At 37.9% G+C, this 19504-nt stretch overlaps 1 long non-coding RNA gene across 1 annotated transcript in view; it reads right to left on the bottom strand.

Moving 5' to 3' along the window:
• The window catches only part of LOC112160175, a 75075-nt gene extending 56801 nt beyond the window's left edge, over positions 1-18274 (bottom strand). Inside the window, exon 1 of the long non-coding RNA XR_002921623.2 lies at positions 17821-18274. This is a non-coding gene — a long non-coding RNA (uncharacterized LOC112160175). The remainder of the gene's footprint in view (positions 1-17820) is intronic.
• Between the last annotated feature and the right edge of the window lie 1230 nt (positions 18275-19504).

The following is a 19504-nucleotide window of genomic DNA, read 5'->3' as shown; positions in this document are numbered from 1 at the left end:
CAGTGTGTTGATTTTTTTTTTTTTTTCCTTTTCCAATTATTTTTGATTGTCACTGGTGTCCATGGCAGTCCTTCCTCCACATTTGTCATGGGATGAATAAGGGTTGGGTCATTTGGACCCCATTAGATAGCACAAGGGTTAAAGCCTCGTTTCTATTAAGCGATCCAGTCCGGTTCGTTAAGGAGTGGTACAGGTTAATTCTGGCAACTTCCACTGAGTTGATGGTTTCCACGGTGTGTCCAGTGGCGTAGACTGCTAGCGTGCCGCTAGCTCACCCTGTATTACACCATCGCCAAGGATGGCAAGGAATATTTGTCCTTCCACTGCAGACCAGGGGCCTGTTCCAAGAAGCAGGTTCAACAAATTTAGAGTTCAAACCTGAACTTAGAGTCACTGGACGCTAAATTCCCAAACTCAGGGTTTTCGGTTTCAGAACTGCTGAAAATGTTTGATTTAATCAACTTGAAGTTGTCAGAACCAGAATCAGGTGTGAGCGTCGCGACCACAAAAAGCCCTGATCAATGGAGCAAAGACAGCATGATTCACCATGGCAACGGGAACAAACACCTGAGTTACGTACTTCCGGCGGCAGAAATTGATAAGTTCCTTCAAGCATATGCCGACTATAGGAGCGCATTTTCTGCAAGTAAAGCAACACAGCTGCAGCGGTAGAACAGAAAGAGAAAATATCTGCAGTTATTTGAATTATTCCAAATAATGAATAAATAATGTCAGGAAGGTTATTTTGTCTCTTGTTGAGTAAGGAATGGTTTTTGATCTGTTACTAATCCAACCAGTAATCTCCGTAATCGCATAAATGACCAGTTTTGGTAACCCTCCCACCTACACACACGGATATCACTGCACGCTAAAAAGAAACTGTTAAAAAAGCATTACCATAGTGATTGATTCTGAGTTCAGCTTAACTTGCTTCTTGAAATGGGCTTGGTTTCGCCCACTTTCCCGGGTTTGAGTTTTCTCTCTTTCTGAAACCGAAAACTCAGAGTTTTACTGAATTTGGAGTTCACAAACTCAGAGTTCCAACAAAACCTGCTTCTTGTAACGGGCCCCAGGCCTTGCCGTTGTTGTTTGCAGGCATTTTCAACCAAAAGAGTACACAGGAAATGCAAAAATTAAATGTTAGCTTAAATAAGCGTTATATTAGCTCTATATGCCAATGAACGGGTGGCTAGGGCGGCTTCATCCCAATCCATTCCGTTCCACTTTTCAATGGACTTACCACCAATAGGGGCCCTAAAGAGTTACGGGTCTAGATGACCCCACTTATAATGTCAACATGTCTAGGGTAGGTATTAGTTTTCATCAAATTATAATTTTAGGTTCATGGTTTACTCAACTCTTAACGTGTAATTTGATAAAGACTAATATTTTTAAATGTAACAAGTGACAGACTTTTTGTTAATTGATCCACTGTTTCCCGTTCTATGGTGTAGAACCTTTTTTTGACCAAAAAAAAAACAACCTGTGTTTATGTATCTTTATAAAGTCTAGTGGCCCAAATGTTAATATAAAATGCTCTTTTTAGAGTTTTTTCTTTATCATATAAGATGTTTTGGCACAAACTTATTATAGTGTTTTAAAGTGATGCTATTTTAAGTCAGCAGTGCTTCTGGTCCTCCCAGCTCCAGCTCTAAAGATAGAAATGGTGCCTTCCACCTAAACTGAAAAAGGGAATTGGATCCTCAGGAAAAGTTCCGGAAAGCACAAGGATGTACTTTTGGAACAGTCAGTACGGTGTAAGAGTGCAACTGTGTTTTTTTTTCAGTTCAGTTTCACTAATACTTAAAAAAATGAATATCACACAATTGATAATAATAATGATAGTAATAAACTGTATTTATAAAGCCCTTACAATGTCCATACAGACCTTTAAGCCTCACTGCAATCATCTTTTTATGGTCTTTTAATTATGGTTATACAGTTTTTAACACCAAAAACCAAACACTGTTTTGTGTTCTAGCACAACACATTCTAATTTCCAAGTTGTCAAATATTGACATTTGGTTAAGCACACATCCATGTAAAAAATTGACATTTTGGGCATCCCGAACTTGTCGTTTTTTGACTTGATGGCTTTCTCCAAAAAAATCAGGGCTCCCCAACCTCCAGACTGCAAACCGGTATTGGATGCGGAGGCCACCGGTCTTCGTCTGGTACCACGTTCGCTACTGCGTCTGGACAAACACTTGGAACCTTTATTTAATGGAAGCAGCCAGCACGGCAAAAGTTTATGTTTTGGGCGTCCCAAACTTGTTGTTTTTGGACGTAATCGCTTTTTTCAATCAATTAAATCAGGGCTCCCCAACCTCCAGGCCGCAAACCAGTACAGTGTACCCTGACCCAGTACTACACGGGTATTGGTACCAAACGTGGTACTTCTGTACCGGACGCGGGCCTATACTGGATGGGGTACTGGACACAGTACCGGACGGGGTACTGGATGCGTCCGAAGGATTGGTCCACGTCTGGACAAAATGCCTGGATCCCTGATTTAATGGGAACAGCCATCACGTCAAGAAAAGACGAATTGGGGACATCCAAATCGCCAAATGCGTAGGGGTCCTTAACCATACGTCAATGTGTGACAACTTGGGAATGAGAATGTGTCATCTAGGACATAGTTTCTGCAGGGCAGCAGTAGTTCAATAGAAAACCACCTCTGAGTTGTAGGAAGGAGTAAGCCTGCCCCCACATCCCATTATCCATCTGTTTAAATGTGTTCCCACTAGCTTAACATTACTGGTGCAACAAAACAAGTGAGGAATATTGTAGAAATTTGGTCATAAATTTCTGAGCCAGTTACTCAGATGAAGAAGACTCTTATGACCAGCAACGAGAGGTCTCGGGTTCAGATCCCAGACAAGCCACGTATCAAAGAAGTGAGGAGACGGAACCACTTTTAACATTCAGAACTCTTTAATGTGTATCAGAAAGTCCCAATGCCATGGACCATGGAGAAGACGGCTCTGAATCGGCAGAAACTCTGTCGCCAGAAGCCCAGAAGTCTAAAGGCAGAGCTTTATCCAGAGCTTGGAGAAGCCAAAACTCCTGCGCAAGACAAATTAAAAGCAACAGAAAACAAACCAAGATGGCCCAGAACCATAATAAAAGAGTTCATGGATCTATTAGTCTGCAAATGGATGCATCGGAATGGATTTTCTACAACATAAATACAATCCTTTAAACTCGTCGTTTTTTCGTTTGCTCCTGATTCACAATAATTTGAATAAAGAAATTCTCAGAAAAGTATTTTAGAGCTTCATTTTCTTTATGCATATCCTTCATTATCATAAAAATGCCACAACAACAGGTTAAAAATAACAAAAACTCAATCTTCATTGAAGTGGGGTCATTAAAGTTGCACATTTGAGATCACAGTGGTCATGACCCTTAAAACAGAGCAGGATAAATCGTCTGGATACCTTCAGTATGCATCAACACTCAAGCCTTTATATCGTCCTGATCTTTTACATTCAGCCCACAGCATCTCTTTAGAAAACAATATGTCAGACTAGAAATAGTTTAGGACACTTTCCAGCATCAGAACACTTTGTAAACAGCTTGTGTTGCAAGGTCAACACCCTCCATTGCGGCACTCAGAGATTCAAGAGCTCTAAGTACAAGCACGTCTGGCTGGCTCAAATATTCTTATTTTTGAAGGCAAAATAAACTAATCCTCACGCTTCTTTTCGTTTGATTTCCTACAACAGCATGCAGTTCTGGAAGAGCAAAAATGAACAAGTTTAAACGGAATCCAGCTTTAAACGGGTTGCGAGGCTAAGTAGGTGAGACGGTGACAGCCAGACATCTTCAGTCCATCTGTGATAAGTAATTATGTCAGCGTCAGGAGCTAATTAGATCGGAGAAAAATGTAGAAAGAGCAGATGCTGAACGCCGAAATCAATCAGCCTGGAATATAGAAGTAGCTTTTGCAAGTTAACCTACTCTGACTGTTGTTGGGGAGACTTTATTTCCTCCAACTCCTATGAAGTCACAAGGATTTCTTAAGGCGGAACATGTGCTGTAAAAGAATCCAAAGTGTTAGAAATTGAGATGCTTTTTTTCCCACATTCTTTTCGTTTGGATCGATTATGTAGAGCTTAAAAGTAAGATTTTTTATTTTTTTATTTCCTGGCATGGCTACCATTATTCGAACAGCATCAGCACTGAAAGTTTTCCCCATTAATCATTCCTGCAAGCGACCAAGTCACCCCCCCACCCCCCTTTTCTTTTTTCCTCCTTAAAAAAAAAAAAACTCCCACCCAGAGACCAGAACGCAGGAAGTGCCTCAAAAATAATATTTGAACATATTGCACTCCGACGCTCTCAGGGAAAAAATAAATACAAACGTAGCTGAGCTCCCCACAGAGCCATTGAATTCTCAGCTTGATCTCGGGGTCAGCGCAGTGGAAAAGCTAATCCAAAGGTGAGTGGACGGAGCGGGAGAGAAAGAATAGAGGACGCTTGGTAACACAAACCAGTCATTAGGTATAGACACAGAGACAAAGTGGGGTAATTTGTTGGGGGTGGGAGATAGTTCAAGTTGCTGATGTTCTCCTCTGAAACAAGCTACAAAGGTGAGATTGGAACGATGTCTTTGTCTGGAGCCACAAAGGGCTTTTTTTTAATCAAAGTTTGTCATTCTTGTTAAGCTTTTAGTTAGTGTTAAAGATCCACTTCAATGAAACTCGAGTTTTGGCTATTTTTCAACATGTACTTGTGGTATTTTTCTGATCATGGAGGACATATATAAGGAAAATTAAGCTCAAAACTGTATATCTGATTCCTTTTTTAATTCAAATCGTTGTAAATAAGGAGAAGATGGAAAAAAAGAGCCTATTTGTGTCTAAAAATTAAGCTAGGTGGTCCACAAGCTTCCTGAACAATGGGGGAAGGGAAGGGGGCGGGATTTCACCACCAATAGGAGATTTTTTAATGAAATGCTGCCACTCTGCAGAAACTATGTTCTAGAAAATATGCTTTTTATTATAATTATTATTAATAATAATATCTTGACAAAAAATAAATCCATATTTATGAGTAAACTCCACTGTGAATGCTTTGAAAATAGATCAAAAGATATCAGAGTATGTCTTCAAATAAATCCTCTTTAAAGCTTTGGTTCCACTGAGCGGTCTGGTATGTTCCAGTATTTTGAGCACTTATATTGTAAATTGTAAAGAGTACTGAACCATACTTCCACCAGTTCTAGATCCATTGAAAAGTGGAACGGAACTGTTGTAGCCATAGTAGCCACCGGTTGATTGGCAGTAGGCGAAGATGGGATTAGGAGGCGTCAATTTAAGCTAAAGTTTCCAGCGTTTCAAACAACATGAAATTCCTGTTATACACCATGTACCAGAAGTAAAGCAAGAAAAAAAACAAGCTGTTGTCCATTGTTGTTCTTTTTAAGGCGTTATTGTCAATTGTTGCCAAACCAGAATGACAGCCAGGTTTACAAGTGTCTCTGTTCAAAAATTGCTGTCACAGTATAAATATATATATATATGGAAATAATCTAAATTTTACATTTTAAATATATATTTCAATGGCAAATTTGACAGAAAATCAATGTTGGTTAAGCATCAGAAGCTAATTAGTGACCAAAAAGTGAGCTATATGGACGTTGAACGTCACTTCTGAGTGAGCGTAAACCATTGATCGTAGCTTCTTTTTGATCGCCTGATTTGCTAATATCCAACTTAGTGTTATCTGGTTTAGTATAAAAAAAGTAGCATCTCTAGTATTCTATTGAGTAAACTGCTGTGTTAACAGTTCACTGTCCAAGCTACTCAAAGCTAGCGACGTAGTTGCTTAGCTAAACCATGCTAGCTTTAGCTTGTCAAGTCCCTAAAAAAAATGTTGCAATTAAAGATGCAATTTTTGGTTTCCTGCACATAAATTCAAAAGTGGCACTATAACTATTAACTGATGTCAGTCTCAGATCAATGACCCTTTTTTATCAAGTCATTGTCTAATAAGTTGGGTATACTTTGCAACGTTGACCTCAGAAGGAAATCTGACACTTCCTGTAAAGGAGGCTCCAAATTCAGAGTATATTCCACATTAATCAAACTATAATCGCACCACACAAGAATTCAAAGAAAGGAAATCAAAGCGGATCCATACGGAAGACATACCTGGCGCGGAGAGTGATGCGAGACAGGAACAGAAAAACAGAACTAATGCCCTAATGGAAAATCATCCATCCATTTTCTATACCTGCTTCTTCCTGTTCAGGGTCACGGCGTTCTGCTGGAGCACATCCCAGCTGTCACTGGACGAAAGCAGGGAACATCCAGGACAGGTGGCTCTTCCGAAAAGAAGCAATTTTACAAATAAAGCACCAATTTAAGAGGACTAAAAGGTTAACTTTAGAAAAAAAAAAGTTGAATAAATGAAAGGCTGTGTCAAAGCAGTTCTAAAATACATACATTTTTTTTTCTGATCACTAAGCTAATTGACGAAATGATTTGATTTATGCTAATTTATGTCCAATTGTTAAATAAACCTCAGATGTGAGTTCATGCTAATAAGTGTGCCTTACCTAAAACACAAGGAATAAACCGACCTAGGAGTTAATGACTATAAGAACACCACGGTGAGTCACCTAATAAAGAACCAGAACATCATGTAGATCAAGTAACTGAAATAGAAGTGATGGTAAGACGTTACGAAACGACAATGAATACAAAAACTAGAAACTATCTGTACACTGATGGAGAAACACCAAGAAACAAAGACAGTTACATCCTAACCCTTGTGCTCTCTTATAGTGTCCAAGTTTCATTGAGGTGTTCCATGACAAAGGTGGACAAGACTTCATGTCTGTCATTGGACACCAGTCAAGATCGACAATCATTGAAAAAAAAAGTTCAGCGCACTGTCTTGTGGGGTCCAGATGACCCCACTTATAAGGCAAACAAGCCTAGGAGAGCGGAAGGGCTAATAACACACACAAACGGAGATGCTTATAGACAAGTTGGTGGTCATAGTATAAAAATAGGAATCTGTAGTGCAGCTACAGACCCTAAGGGACTTGCCACAATTAATGAAACTATATATTCCGCCCGCTGACAGAGAATCCTGAGGGAAGCCGAAGCTTAAAATTGGTAAGTGTGCAATTTCTTTTATAAAAGACCGTCCGAATAAGTCTACAACTTGTAGAATGTTAGTTAAACCCTATAGAACAGATTCCAGGAATAAGACTTAAGCTTAAATACGCAGTTTTCACACATTTCTAGCAACAGAAGAACATTTCCCAATCAACTAAAGCTTATAACAGATCTATATGTTGCAATCTTTTCAAAAATTGATGCTTTTCTCTGTTTGTCACACAAGGTCTTTGTTGCAGCATTTGGAAAAACAACTTACTCTCTACATTTTCTAAGAAGACCTCTAAAACTAATGCGCACTTTCTAAGTTTTATACATGAAGTGCCGTTCAAGTACAAACAAACCCACAACAGTCCCATGGGACCTTGGGTAAAAAGCACTTCAGAACTTTCAAACTGATGCATCGCACACTGATTTCAACTAACACTAAAATATTTATTCCTCCTTTTGACAACTTTTTCCTTGTTGAGAGTCTTTCTTGGCTCGTTATCTGCTTGAGTAATGACAAAGCATTATCGTTGAACAGGAGGAGCGATGGAAAGTAAATGAAGGTTTGTGAGCAGCTTTTGTGAACTGTTTGAGGAAAAGCAAAATATTCAAAGAGAAAGTTTTTTAAATATTCATATTTTTGTTTATAAACCTTAGTGTACAAACACTAAAATCTTAGATATTCCGAAGCATTCTCACTCCCAACTCTTCATATAATGGACTTTTTTGGTTCTCCGTCTCACTTTTTGACATTTTGGGTGTCCCCAACTCATCGTTTTTGATGTGCTGTCTGTTCCTGTTAAATCTTAACTCACCAAACCCTTGGGACGGTCCCTCTGGTACCAGGCCACAGACGCTAATACCAGTTTCATGCCCAGTACATGGTCCTAAAGGTTGGGGACCCATGATTTAATGTGAAAAACTTCTATCAGCAAGTCATTAAAATACATTTTTTATGTCATATTTCTACTAGGGGTGTGGCAAAATATCAATATTGCGATATATCACGATGTTTAGTCCTGTGATTGATTCTTGATGGGTTCTCAATCTTTCATTCTCGATTGAAGAGGCTGTAAAACGTTATATTCGTCATCCTTTGGTGAGACGTTCCTTCGGTGGTAGACAGGGGCCGCTCATTGCATCAATGTGCCTGGCAGCTAGTTAAATTTTGTTCTACTTTTTACAACAATTTTTCGTTATTAGTATTGGCACTGCAGTTCATGTTTACTACTGTTAGCACTGAATTTTACAGATAATTCAAATTCATTTATTGTCAATGATTCTCAAAGACATAATATTAATGATTTTAGCAAGTTGCACAAAATAAGACACAAGTTGTTTATTTTGATGTTGTTCAAGCTAAAAAATAAAATGGGATATACTTTCCAAAAAAATAAAAAAAATGTGTTCATCTGTATATTGTAAGTTATTAGAGCTAATTTTGTTTTACCAGTTATCGCAGTATTGCGATATCATCGATATTGTGAGCCATGTATCACCATATCCTGAGGTACCCAGTAATTCCAAGCCCTAATATCTACTTTTTAGCAGTAAGTACACATTTCATTAAGATGAAATAGATTAAATTCCTGTTTGTACACAATATGCATAAGTGTTTGTCTAACACTTCTTATCATCTTTCCAAAGTCTTTATCTCATTTTCTTCTAATAATCAATCTAAAACATCTTGTAAAGCTTGTAAATACCTTCTCTGTTGGTAGATTCACTCATGATCACAGATAAGCGATGGTACGTATGTTTTTGACAATGTGATTACTCAAAAACTAAGCAATGCGCAGCTTATATCTTCCACATTTGTAGAGGATTGCAGAGCAACAGGGTGAGCGCCGTCTCCTTATGCTTTGCTAAAAAATGTCTGGCTCCTGAAACCTGAGGCTGCAGGATAACCTGCCGGTTAATGAGGCTTGTCGAAATTACCCGTGTGGCCATACCTGTTAAACATGCCTGACCCCATTTGGTCCAGGGCACGGTTTGCTCAGCCTTCCACTTCATTTTCCCATAGATTTTTACCTGTAATGCACAAGTATGTTTAAAATATCCCTGATTTGGAATAAACTAGCCCTACGATCCCATCAACTTGTATTGTCGACTTCTTGATGCATCATCCTGCTAGGGTCTGTGTGGACGATTAGGGCTGTCTTTCTAAATATTATTAGAGTATCTTCGTAGGTTTTGAGTTTCTCATTTATACCAGACGAAAAAAGGAAACTGACTGAACTTTGATGTTATCTGGTTGTAAACACTGTCCACATGACTATGCTTTCCCCTGGAAGCATGGCCAGTGATTTGGAAGACGGGAGATGTATTTAGACATGAGCGGTGCCTGACTGTGTGGAGTCGACCATTTTTCAAAAGGGGGAACAGCCTGAGATCAAACAGCAGGATCCACTGAGTTGATCTCCATTTGAATGTTGCTCATGCCGTTTCATCCTCCACCCCCGACCACATTCGTCTCCAATTCCCACAGTCCTGCTCCTCTTTCTATAAGACCATAGCCTTGTGCCTGGCTTTGATCACGAGTTTTGTTCCAGTTCACAAGTGTCATCTATGGAGTTATGAGCTGCCAGGCTCGGCTGGAGTCATTGTGTAAAGATTCAGACTTTAATGCAACATCAGAGCTGCCCGAACAGCATTTTGCAGATGGAAATTATCCTCAAAAAGTATGCAATACTTAGAAAAAATCTATTATATTGAGTACCAGGAAACATTCTTTTTTTTTTTTTTAATCTGCCAAAAACTACAATTCTCAAAACCACAATTGGTTGAATTGAAAAGCCCCAAATATCTCCTCTGTAGATACCAAAGGACTTAATTCACTTGTATGCAGTGTGGGTGAGAAATTCATGTCCTCTACACAGGCTAAATTTACATTGCCAGTTGTCAGGAGGACATGATATGTACTTCACAACAAGAAAAGTTGATTCTGCTACAGGACATTTGACATAAAGTCTAACTGCCATATAAGTCATAGAAAAATAAATGCTAAAATACCCTTTGTCTTAGCATGAACCAAAATGTATTAGAGGTGTTGCATTATGACTGTAAAGACCTACTCTGATTAAATTATGGTTTTTAACAATGTTCTTGAGGCATTTTCCTCGTAAACTTCTGCCACTCTGCAGAAACTATGTTCAAGGAAACAAAACCGGACTCTTGTTTTTGCCTAAAAATGGTATAATCATAATTAAGGGTGTGTTCAGACTGGGTAAGTCTGTTGTTGTGGATTGAGTCCACTTATTTGTTCCAGATCGAGTCCTGAAGATTGTATTTGGTCTGTATTCAGACTGGCGTCTATACCGCAGATTTCTTTTTTGAACCAATCCATGTAAACAAAACCACGTGACTAAAGATCTCTTCAGTCATTGGCCGGTAGTTACGGGGACAGAACAAATCAAAAAGAAAGGATTTTTCAAGGTAATCTGGTAACAGAGAAAAAAAATTAATAGCTGGAAGTCCCTCCCTCTACCAGAGCCAGCAACCAAAAAAAAAAAATCATTGGCTGGAAGTCCTCGCCACAAACTCCCCGCTTTTGACCTTTTTCTCCCATTTCTTCTCTCTTTTTTCAATTTGTTTGGCCGTTTTTTTGTCAGATAAAAAACAGAATTCTGCCAACTCGGATCAGCGATTATCTGATTTGCAGAGAAAAACAGAATTTTTGCAGCTCTGATCAGTGATCAGCTGATTCACGGAGAGCAAAACTGCATTTTGACAGCTTTTCTCCAGAGGCAAACGAGTGTAGTTACACCTGGAAATTTGAACACTTGTTAATATTGACTTAAAAGAAATAAGATGATTAGGGTTCACTGTCCTATTTAAAGCTCATCTTGCATACTAAACTGCTAGACATGTCTGTTATTGGCATTTGAAAGCTTAAAAGCTGATGGTTCTAACAAGTTTTTAAAATATCCTTTTTGAAAGAGTTTCCTAAAATGTTGGAAATTTCCGCTTACACAACTGGCTAAAGTTGCGAAATTTCCGCTTCCGCCTAGATAATGATTCTGGCGCCATCCTGCGTGTGACCAGCGGCCCCTCGAATTTTTCACTCATTCAAACTTTGTATTTCGCTGATGGATGCTGACTGTCTATATAAAGGCCAGGTTTAACACGTTTTATTGCTTCTTTGGTTCACTGGAGGAATGCTGCAAGATGGCTTTACTGGGGACGCTAAGGCAATCTTAACCCTACAACAAGTGTTTGTGACATATAGATTGTCAGGAAAACTGTGAGAAGCAATGTGGATCCTGTTAAAAGTTGTTTTTAATGAGCCCAAATTCATCCGACCACATTTTATTGAGTTGTGTCTCATTGTTCTGGTGTATGGCATCGTTTTTAGGAGAATTCTGTTAAGGAACTTCCAGGTAGCTTTTATGATGACGTCATGGCAGGTCTCCCATGTGGGTGTCGCGTTACGAAACATAGAAAAGTGAGTAATATGTCTTTTTAGTGGTGTTAAAATTAATACTCTCACAAGTAATCAATTGGACCAATTATTTCCTTTCGGATAACACGACAATCAATGCTTTACGTTTATTCACGGCTCACCAATCGCCTCATTCCTAACGCGTTTACCACCGGCTACACTGGCCGTTTTAGTTCACTTATTTCGGTCTCTGAGCGAATCGTATTCAGACTGAGGAATCTCAGAGCGAATCAGAGTTCAGTCTGATAGGAAACAAACCAAGACCATCCGAAAAACGGGTCAGAAAATGGTTCCTAGTCCTGGTCTAGGACTCGTTTGGGTGACTGAAAATATTCAAACTGGTTTACTTTAAGTGGACCAAATGTATCCAGTCTGAATTCACCCTATAAGACTACTGAGGACCCTTTTAAATAGCTCGATATACTGTATGATCAGAGTGGGTTTTTACACAAACAAAATTTAAAGCTAAATTTAAAAATTTCTGGTAAAAAGTGGAGCAAAAAGTCCCTTTAGAGACTTTAAGGAGAGTCAGATGTTGCAAATACTTAATTGAAGTTAATGCTCCCAATTCTATTACAAGCATCTATGCATCATCGGAACCAACTGATTTCCTCTTGGAGTCATGGTCTTATGCAAACTATCCAAGACCCAGAGTTTTGCTGCTGCAAGCATGAAACCGAAATCTGATCACCAACTTGGGTTGCTGGTTCCAATGTTTTCCTGAATTACAAAAACTATAGCAACTTTGTAGGCAGAGAGTAGCCAATGACCAAGTTACCAGTAGCAGGATGACCAGTGTCTCTGAATTCATTATGCCCGTTAATTAAAGCCACGGATCCCGCATACACTGTTGTTTCCCTTCTTTTTAACAGCAATCAGCAAGGATGAAGTTGTATTCACTGGCGCTCATTAGCGAGGCCATTTTGTCAAGCAGTTCCAAGTTGTTGTTTAAAGTGAGCTTTTGGTGTCTCTTGAAGTTGGAGGTCATGTCGGGTTGCTCTCTAATTGGGTGTCAAGAGGATTCTAAATATTTTCACGCCCACACAGCAGACTCATGCACACACACACAGCAAATGCATCCTGGTTTAATTGGTCAAACAGGCTTTCTTAGGCAGCAGTGCAAAATCAGAAAGCCTTTCCCCCCTCCACGCATGAGCACACACACATATCATAGTGATGTATGGTGCATGTTCCTAATAAGGATTTGTCAGGCCTGTGGATCTGCAGAGCACTGGAGGAAAGAAGACGCTCCAGAGACAGAGCGCTGAAAAAGCTATGCCTGTTGCTGTTGTTGTTTTCTCTTAAAGCTAATTAAAATGCAAAGCGAAGTGGGCCGGATGTCTTCGGGGTCTTGCCGAAATTGCGAGACAAGCGTCACAGCTGCAGAGGTGTAATGGATTACTTAGCATCCAGTTATGCCTCTACGGGATTTGGGCATTAAGAGGTGAGTCAACATCCAGGTAAAAACAACCTACAATTACATTCGTTCAGACAAACATCTCCATGAATACTTTAAATTGTACTGGCGATTATTAAAGGCCAACCCCATGACTTTCACGGTAGAGTTCAATGTCCGACTCTGATCATCATTTGATTGGCTGTAAAATCATTCCCAGTGATTATGCTGTATTTAGCCCCCAAAAAATTCTAAGACATACTGTAGTTTCTGAAGAGCAACCAAAGTTGAGAAGAAATCTGCCTTTAAATTGTTTTTGGGACTATTAGTGCAGAGCAACGCCGCCCCTTTTCCCTTTCCTGTTGCGGAGCCTAGCAGGGAACTCGTGGCCCGCTCAACAGTGTCTGAATCACAAATACATTTTTTATTTTTTTATTTTTCAAATGCCAATTTTCTTGTCTGCTCCTGTTTCACAACAATTTTATTAGTGCCGTCATGCGATTAATTTATTGTGTGATTAATTAATCTAATTAATCAGTTTTAATCGCATTTTTTTAATCTATGAATTAATGTTAAAAGCCACATTTTGAGTTATTTTATTGAAGTTTCTGACATTGTGGCGCAGTAACCGATTAAAATAAAACTTAAATGGTGGCTTTATTATTATTATCATTAATATTATTTTTTTTTTAAAGACTTCCAACATTTACTTTGACAACTCCAAGACATCCAGAGTACTCTAATTTACCAAAAAAAAAAAAAAAAATGGAAAACTTTTCTGATGAAAAAATTAGATGAACGCAATAATGAATAATATCAATAATTGATAAATAATTATGAATTAATTAAATTAATCGACATTAACAATGATTGTGAAAATCCTCATTTGTGATATTGTGGTGCAGTTAAGATCAATATACTAAAAAAGTTGCTTTCTGAAATTTTTTTTTTTTTTTTTTATAATAGACTTCCAACTTAACTTTAGCCTTTCGGTTTATACTTTCACTTTTTTTTCTATGTTAAAACAAATATAAAAACTAAAATAAACAGAAAAAAAACATCAGATGCTGAGTGCTTTAATTAACAATAGGAATCCTTTTCTGAACGATCCAAAAAATACTGACCACAAACTTCTTATTAAAGTCATAATACGTATATTGACAAACTTTATTCAGTTTACCACAACAGCAATAGAGTGGAAAATACACAAATTATATTTTTAGTTTCCTTTTACCTGTTTGGTTTATTTGCTCATTTTGATTACTGAAATGAAGAAGAAGAGACAAAAAGAATATAATTTAAGAAGAAAGAAATTAAACTCGAGGACGAAGGAATTGAACTAATTTGATTTTGTTTCTTTGAAACAAATGTTTGTTTCATCACCTGGACACAAACATGGAAGAAGGCCAACTTTTCTCCTGAAATGATGCGTTGTTTATTTTCTCGTGACGACCACCTTCCCACAGAGTAAAGTACGAGATCAAAGCACGGAAGGTGCGTGCACTGGAGCTGTTACCATGACAACGTTGAAATAGTCTAAATGATTTACACTTAAACGATTTAAACTTAAATATATAACTGGACTGAAGTTTTAATAATTAATTTAATTTTTTTTTTTGTTTGTAAATAACTGGTATGAGTGAGATAAAGCTCATCCAGATGTGCATTATCGGACAGATAATGCCCATCCAGATGTGAATTATCAGACAGATAATGCACATCTCGATGTCAGACTTCACAAAGCAAGAGATTTACGAAAAAAATACTAAAATGTCTGTAATGAATTAATCATGATTAAAGTGTTAATTTACCTTTATTCCAAACATTGATGTCTTGTGTATCTTTATACCTCCCAGTCTTCAGCTGCTCTAATTTTGTTGCAATTTGAAGATTTTGACGCCCCTGAAAAGGATTTATATCTATGTGGCTTCACGGTACAGGAACAGTGATATCTAGAGGCCAAGATTAGTCATAACCAAACTTGTGTATGTTCTGTTAGTTACTATTGTACGAATAACTTATTTTTTGATTCTGCATGGTTAAAAAAAAAAAAAAAAAAAAAAAAGCCAGATGATGGGGGATGGTGGGATGGGAGTAGACTCCGCCCATCCCACCCCAAGAAATCTTTTTATGATCATCAAGCTTTCAAGAGGTCAATCCTTTAACAATATTTTGCCAATTCATGTAATTATCATCTGTCTTTCTAAGCTTTCATCCGAACGTTTAAATAGAAGCATAAGGTCACAACAAAATCTACTTTTTGGTTCCCCCTCTTACCAGAACATTGGAGTCTCCGCTATTATCTCATAAAACGTACCCGAAAACAGCCTACAGTCTGTAAAATTAATGACGGGCATTTGTAAAGTGACAGGCGACAGCCAGTACAAATGTAATCTCAGTCCAAGTGTGTTGCGACGAGGCGGTCGACACAGAGGAAACAAATGGAGGGACAAAAAGGCTTGTCATTAGACGCAGGAAGGACTGGAGGACGCAGGCAGATAGTTGGCAGAGTCCAAACAAGAAAAAAAAACGTTTCACTTTTCAAATCAATCCTTTTTGTTTTTCATTTTGGCACTATTCCTAAATGACAGCTATCAATGGATTTTCCTGCACGCTCAAGCTTCATAAAGTCAATGGAACATGCTGGAAACATGCTGCACGCAAATGGATCACTTCATTATGTATCGAGCTTATTGATGTCAGCCATCAAAAGATCTGTTCAGCAGAAACGCAAACATGGGCCAGCTAAGGCCTGTCAAGACAAATACAAGATGAGACTTCTAAAATACAAAATAAAGGACTTAACGAAGACCAAAAACACAACTGACAGATTTTTCAAGAAACAGACTTAGAAGAAAATGCTTATTTTGAGTCAAGATAATACATTTGAATTTTGGCCCAAAAAAAAAAAAAAAAAAAGAGTGCCACTGTATATTAATCCAAAGTAATAGCAATAAGACAGAGTCTTGACTATCTAATGTTTATCTTAGAAAGGAGTTTTTGAATAAAATCAAAGTTTCACTCCAATAAATACCATTTCTAGTGTTTTTATCCAAAATATAAAAGAAACCCTAACCCTGAAGTGTGGGCGGGACTATTGGGGCGGAGCAAGCCCGCCCCCACTTCCCCTTCCAGTTGCTGAGAGCTCTGTGTTTAACCCTTTGAGACCTACAGGGTCTAAAACTCAGTTTTTCTTTACTTTTCAATTTACCTCTGTATTTTCAATTGAAAAGACATACTTACTTGCTTGTTTGGTATTATTTTAATCAGCGCAACTTCATCTTCACTGTAAAAAGTGAAATGTTGGATCAATTAACTAAAGCTCTGTAATTTGGTACTTCTAAATGTACATGTTTAGGTAAACTAAACCATCAACTCAAATTTTTATTTTGATAAAAACTACTAATTTTGAATGTAACAAATTACAGAATTTTTGGTAATTGAATTAATGTTTCGCTTTATTATGTCACATTTCAATGCTGTAATCACAAACTAGACATTAAATCATGCAAAAACAGAAAATTCCATTTAATTTTGCTGTGGAAACCCCCAAACATGTTTTAAAAATTTGTTTTATAACATAGAATGAACGTTTTAAGGTGTACTGTCATAAAAAAAGAAAAGAAGAAATGTTGTAAACAAAGTAATCAACATGTTTTTAAATGAAAATACAAAAAAATAAAAATTCCAGACAAAATTCACAGAATTCTTTGGGCCATGAGACTTTTCTTGTGCTGTCATAGAGACAGTGGCTGTACTTTAGTCTGCCTGTGTGGCTTTGGCTACCAGGCACCCCAAAACAAATAAATAAATAATAATTTCTCTCCCAACAGCACTGCTCTCTATTTGACATTTTTCCTGGAATTCTGTTTTGTGCAACTTTTTTGTTTGTTTCTTTGTTTCTCATACATTTTCCTTATTGCGTTCATGGGAAATATAAAAAAAATTGTTTTTTTGGAGAGGTTTGGCTTAAATATGCTCACAGGTAAAGGCGTGCTCGTCTACCACCTCTTCCACTCTTTGTTCTAGAATATTCCTATTTGTCCCAATCCCAAAATAAATATTAATGGGTTTCCTAATTTACAGTAGGAGATTTTTAAGTTTTAAAGTTGCTCGCACTGCTTTAAACTAGACGTTTTCCTTTTGTCAGGGTAAAAGTTTGGAATTCCCATCAGAAAGTTCTAAAAATTGTTCAAAAAAACTTCTATTTAAGAAAATATTTGTAAAGAGGAAATTTTTGTGTGTGGTTAGTGTTGTGTATGGTGGCACGCATAAAGGGCACCAAGGATTGTCTCTTCTTTTTCTTTAGGATTTGATATAGGGATAGAAGTACAATAAGGATTCCATCCCATTCCAGTCATGAAGATGTGTCGTCTCATGTTGAGTATGTAATATAATTCCATCAAAGGAACAAAGAAACAGAAACCCAATCATTTTCCTTTATACATGTCCTGTATCATCGGAAAAATGCCACAAAAACATGTTAAGAAGACCAAAAACACAATTTTCATCAGAGTGGGTCCTTAAAGTAACCTCACTACTTGTTTTTTTGGTTTATCTCCTTTCTTTGTTAGGTGTAAAAACTCAAATATTTGTTCTCTCTCTTGAAAACACATCAAAGACATTCTGATAACCTCACAAATTTCCACTATTTTTTGTGGCCGCAAAATATGGTCGCAACAAGAGGGTAATTTTAGTCTAATTTATCAACCGTTTTTTTTTTTGTAAATGAAAAAGTTTCTTTTTTCTGTGTTCTGAAAAACATTTTTTCCATTCTTTGCTATTTTTGCCTTAAAAACTGTCTGCGTTCAGAGACGTCTTCATCCTCATTTTCTCGAGCTGAGTACCTGAATACTTACACTCTGATGTGTGCAGACGAGAGAGCAGTGTGGGCCTGATATCTCAAAAAGATGAGTCATCGCACCAGCAGGGGGTGAGAGATCTGGTTGCCGGGGGGGATAAACGCCGCATCTGTGTGGGGTAAGAAATGGAGCTGGATGAGGACTGGGAGGGGAAAGCCATTCTCGCTTTAATTAAAAGGCCTTCTTCAAATACCTAGGTTTGATTTGTCTGACATGGACCATCATCACCTGCATCCCCCCCAATTGGAATTGTCTTCATATTCTCAGGAGGAAAGGGCCTAAACCCTGAAGCAGTGGCATATTTTCCTTTTTTTAATGCACCATCTTATTTCAGCTAGAATGTATGAATCAAATCAATTGAAATTCCCGATTTTGCAGGTTCCAGGAGGTCAGGCAAACCAAAAGGTTTGAAGAATCACTACTTGTTTGAACACAAACCTTAACTCAAACCGCCATCTGCAACGTACGTTCAAGTGACCACCTGAAAAGTGATTGCATGAACGTCGCTTGAGTCCATGTGAACAATCGTAAATACGCATTTCAGGCCTCTACGCTCAAAACTCTCTCATTTCAGTTTTTTGGGTTCTACGAAACAAAAACCATGTTGAAAGTTAAACCAGGTCAAACTTTAACCAATCAGGGACTTGGCGGCAATGTATGGATGGGCGAAGGCGGGGTTCACCCTGGACAGGTCACCAGTCTGTCTCAGGGCCTCAATCACACACCCATACACTCTCACATTCACACCTAGGGACAACTTAGAGTCACCAATTAACCTATGAAGCATGTTTTTGGACGGTGGGAGGAAGCCGGAGTCCCCGGTGAAAACCCACGCATGCACGGGGAGAACATGCAAACTCCACACAGAAAGGTCCCAGCCGGGATTCGAACCGGGGCCTTCTCGCTGTGAGGCAAGAGCGCTAACCACTGCGCCAATTGATCATGAAAGAGAAATTAATAATTAGTTGACGAAACTAATCAAAATTTTACGTGAAGGTTTCAAAGTGTAATTAGCTTAAAATTTTTATTTTAATGCCACCATAACAAGAGTTATGACACAATATTGTGATGCGATATTGAAAAAAAAAATAACGGTTAACACTGAATACCTCTTTTGTTCGTCTTCTAGAGTTAGAATGTAGTACTCTATGTGAGTTTAGACATCCTTTTGTAGTTTTGATTGACTGTGTACGAAGGTGTTTGCGTGTCACTGACAGCTAAATGTTGGGTGGGAAGCTCTATTGTGGCTCTCTGAGTGGCGAACTGGTAGTAAATGCAAACAACCATTGACCTCAGACTCCCACTTGCGTCCAAAAACCTTCAAAATTAAGCTACCGCTCATTCCAAAGTAAAAGAAATGAGGACAAATCATTTTGAACATCAGAAAAATTAATCAAAAATATACTTATATTAGTCAAAATGAGCTTGATATATATATATATATATATATGTATATATAGTAAAAATATATTAATTTAAAGATATTTGTAGTACCTAGGAGGTTGGATATTTTCACTTGTTTTAAAAAGTTTTGACAAAGCAAATTTTCCTGTTCTATTGTCAGATAATTTTTCTTATTTTAAGCAATTTTACCTTATTTTTCTAAATTTTTTCTTGTTTTTTAAAGCAGACTTTTTGCAGTGTAGATCAGTACTGGTGAGTTTGAGAGAATGACATCCAC

The sequence above is a fragment of the Oryzias melastigma genome, linkage group LG2 (assembly GCF_002922805.2).
Source record: "Oryzias melastigma strain HK-1 linkage group LG2, ASM292280v2, whole genome shotgun sequence".
NCBI classification, from domain to species: domain Eukaryota; kingdom Metazoa; phylum Chordata; class Actinopteri; order Beloniformes; family Adrianichthyidae; genus Oryzias; species Oryzias melastigma.
This window is presented reverse-complemented; position numbering and strand designations above follow the sequence as displayed.